Genomic DNA, 4,123 nt, shown 5'->3' on the forward strand with positions numbered 1-4,123 from the left:
AATCTTCTAAAAACCGCTGAGGAACTTAGTGAGACCTTTAAGGATCTTAATGAGAATACCAAAAAAATGGAAAAGGACCAGTCAGAAATTAAGCATACACTGTCTGAAATAAAGAATATACAGAAACTCAACTGTAGATCAACGTACCCCAAGAATCAAACCAAAGATCTGAAATATGAAGAAACAAAAAACACCCAACCAGAAAAACAAAAAGAAAAAATCCAAAAATATGAAGATAGTGTAAGGAGCCTCTGGGACAACTTTAAGCGTACCAACATCCGAATTTTTGGGGTGCCAGAAGAAGAGAGAGAGCAAAATATTGAAAACCTATTAGAAGAAATAATGACAGAAAACTTTCCCTACCTGGTGAAAGAAATAGACTTACAAGTTCAGGAAGTGCACAGAACCCCATACAAGAGGAATCCAAAGAGGACCACACTAAGACACATCATAATTAAAATGCCAAGGGCAAAAGACAAAGAGAGAATCTTTAAAGCAGCAAGAGAAAAACGGTTAGTTACCTACAAGGGAGCACCCATACAACTGTCAGCTGATTTCTCGGCAGAAACTATGCAGGCCAGATGGGAGTGGCAAGAAATATTCAAAGTGATGAACAGCGAGAACCTACAACCAAGATTACTCTACCCAGCAAAGCTATCATTCAGAGTTGAAGGTCAGATAAAGAGCTTCACAGACAAGAAAAAGCTAAAGGAGTTCATCACCACCAAACCAGGATTACATGAAATGCTGAAGGGTGTTCTTTAAGAAGAGGAAGAAGAAGAAAAAGGTAAAGATAAAAATTATGAACAACAAAGTGACATAAAATACATACCTACCAACAAGTGAATCTAAAAATCAAGTGAATAAAAAATCTGAAGAACAGAATGGACTGGTGAATATAATAGAATCAGGGACATAGATAGGGAGTGGACTGACAATTCTCAGGGGGAAGGGGGTGTGAGGGGTGCGGGAAGAGATTGGACAAAAAGTTTACACCTATGGATGAAGACAGTGGCGGGGGTTAAGGGCATGGGGTGGGGTGGGAAATCAGGTGGAGGGAAGCTATGGGGGGGAAAAAAGAGGAACACCTGTAATAATCTGAACAATAAAGATTTATTTTTTTTTTAAAAAAAAGAAAAAGGCTGAAGGAGGCATCTTGGGTGCATTGGGATCCTTGAATTTCTTTTTTGATTCGCCCTTTAGGAGGAATATGTTTTCATTTCTCTCTCATAGCGGGCCTTGTCCGCCTTTGCCATGTCTTCAAATTTTCCTTTCTCCTTGGCAGACATGGTCTTCTGAGCACTTCTTAGAAAAACTCTGAGAAGTTGACTGAAGCATCTGGGTACTGCTTCTTGTGTTCCCCCAGGCAAGTTTGCGCAAAGAAAGCATACAATGACATTTTGCCTCTCAGCTTTTTAGGATCTCCTTTGCCCATGTTTAATTACTTTCCCTCAACGAGCACACAGTCACCCAGTGCCCAGCTGGCTCACACTTGCCCCAGCGCTGTCTCTATGGAACTCGATGTACTGCAATGGCTGTCCAAAGAAAAAATCTTAAAGACTGCAAGAGACAGACAGAAAGTTACCTATGAGGGAGCTCCCATTAGACTGTCAGCTGATTTCTCAACAGAAACCCACTTTCTTCTCAGAATGGCATGAAGCATACAATGTAATGAAAATCAAGGGACTGAACCCAAGACTACTCTATCCATCAAGGCTATCATGCAAAATGAAAGTGAAATAAAGAGCTTCACAGACAAAAAAAAAAAGGCTAAAGGAGTTTATTACCACCAAACCAAGAAATGCAAGAAATGCTAATGGGACTGTTGTAAGAAGAAATAGAAAGTGAGGGAGGAACACATATATAAAGAATAAAAATGAAACAGCTGCCATCGCCGCCAACACCGCTGCTGCATTCGGGTGTAGAATCTGGAATCCCTGCACCTCCTTAACAATGAAGCAGAGTTTGAACGTGCCCGCTTCCCTCCGCAAGCTGTGGATGCTCGTGGAGGAAACCCACACCAACAAGTTCATCACCTGGAGCCAGAATGGTCAAAGTTTTCTGGTTTTGGATGAACAAAGATTTGCAAAAGAAATACTTCCCAAATACTTCAAGCACAATAACATGGCAAGCTTTGTGAGGCAACTGAACATGTATGGTTTCTATAAAGTAGTACATATTGACTGGAATTGTAAAGCAGGAATGAGATGGTCCTGTTGAATTTCAGCATCCTTACTTCAAACAAGGCCAAGATGACTTGTTGGAGAACATTAAAAGGAAGGTTTCATCTTCAAAACCAGAAGAAAATAAAATTCGTCAGGAAGATTTAACAAAAACTATAAGTAGTGCTCAGAAGGTTGAAATAAAACAAGAGACTATGGAGTCAAGGCTTTCTGAGTTAAAAAGTGAGAATGAGTCCCTCTGGAAGGAGGTGAAGAATTATGAGCAAAACATGCACAACAGCAACAACTTATTCAAAAGATTGTCCAGTTTATTGTTACATTGGTTCAGAAAAACCAGCTTGTGAGTTTAAAATGTAAAAGGCCTCTACTTCTGAACACTAATGGAGCCCAAAAGAAGAATCTGTTTCGGCACATAGTCAAAGAACCAGCTGAGAATCACCATCATAAAGTTCCACAGTAGGACTGAAGGTTTAAAACCAAGGGAGTGGCTTTCAGATGACATCATTATTTATGATGTCACTGATGATAATGCAGATGAAGAAAATATCCCAGGTATTCCAGAAACTATGAAGACATTATATCTAATCCCTCCAACTGTAGCCAGTACCCAGATATTGTCAATGTTGAAGATGACAATGAAGATGAATATGCAGCAGTCATTCAGAGTGGAGATCAGAATGAACCAGCCAGAGAATCCCTAAGTTCAGGCAGTGATGGCACTAGTCCTCTCATATCTAGTGCCATTCAGCTAAATGGCTTCTCCAGTCTGACTGCAGATGATACTGTTACCATGATGGATTCCATTTTAAATGATCCTTTGGGAAAGGTTGTGCTGTTGGATTATCTTGACAGTATTGATTGCAGTTTAGAGGAGTTCCAAGCCATGCTGTCTGGAAAAAAGTTTAGCATAGAGTCTATGCCATAGACCCAGATCTCCTTGTTGATCTTTTCACGAGTTCTGTGCAGATGAATCCTGTAAATATGTCTCTCTTTTCCACATCCAGCACTGCTAGAGAGCAGTCCAGTTCCTGAGTAGGGGCTGCTGGGGATTGAGAAAATGAAAGAAAGAGACAGACACAGAGATGGAAGGAAAAAGCTGGGGCTGGGTAGAAACACTGTCCTCTGATGGAGAGACAGGGACCTAGGGCCAATACAGCCTGTTTATTTTATACAGCAAAACCCAGGAAGTTTTACTAAAAGTCAAGACAAAGGAGATCATGTGCATTCTTGGGTGGGCCCGATTCGTATGCATTCCAGGTGCTTGGCTGGATTTAGATAACAAAACCCATCCCCTGGAGCCTGGGCTGAAGGATCAGAGCTCTTCAGTGACACTTGGGGGGTGCAAAACTCCCACTGCAAACGGTCCAGGCTCCCGCAACTTGACATCGGAACCTTCTGGTGATAGTCAGAATGGGGAGACAACAAAGCAATCCACAGAGGAAAGAAAAGGAGGAATCGCCAAGTAAGGAAATAAGTGAGACGGAAGCATGCAACATGACAGAAAAAGAATTTAGAAAATGATCATATAGTTCATACACTGGATGGACGAGAAAATCAACAACCTATGCAAAAATCAGGAAGAAATGAAAAAAATATAGTTACAATAAAAAACACCATGGAAGGCTTCAACAGTAGACTAGAAGAAGCAGAGGACCGAATCAGTGAGTTAGAAGATCAGGTACAGAAACAAGCCCAATCTGAACAGCAACAAGAGAAAAAAATTAAAAAGCAGGAGGAGAGCCTAAGGAAGCTTTGGGACAATGCAAAATGAAATAACATACATATAATAGGGCTGCCAAGAGGACAAGAAGAGTAGCAAGGATTAGAAAATTTATTTGAAGAAATAATGACAGAAAACTTCCCTGATATGGGGAAGAAAAAAGTTCAAAGAGTCCCAAGCAAGATGAATCCCAAAAGACCCACACCAAGACACGCCATAA

The 4,123-nt window shown here is 40.8% G+C and overlaps 1 pseudogene across 1 annotated transcript; it reads left to right on the forward strand.

Annotated features, from left to right (window-relative positions):
- The first annotated feature begins 1,953 nt into the window (after nucleotides 1-1,953).
- On the forward strand, nucleotides 1,954-3,215 carry LOC308247716 (heat shock factor protein 2-like; annotated as a pseudogene). The gene has a single exon. The product of its transcript is annotated as a heat shock factor protein 2-like (transcript).
- The last annotated feature ends 908 nt before the right edge of the window (nucleotides 3,216-4,123 follow it).

The sequence above is a fragment of the Plecotus auritus genome (assembly GCF_963455305.1).
Source record: "Plecotus auritus genome assembly, contig: SUPER_4_unloc_1, whole genome shotgun sequence".
Lineage (NCBI taxonomy): Eukaryota > Metazoa > Chordata > Mammalia > Chiroptera > Vespertilionidae > Plecotus > Plecotus auritus.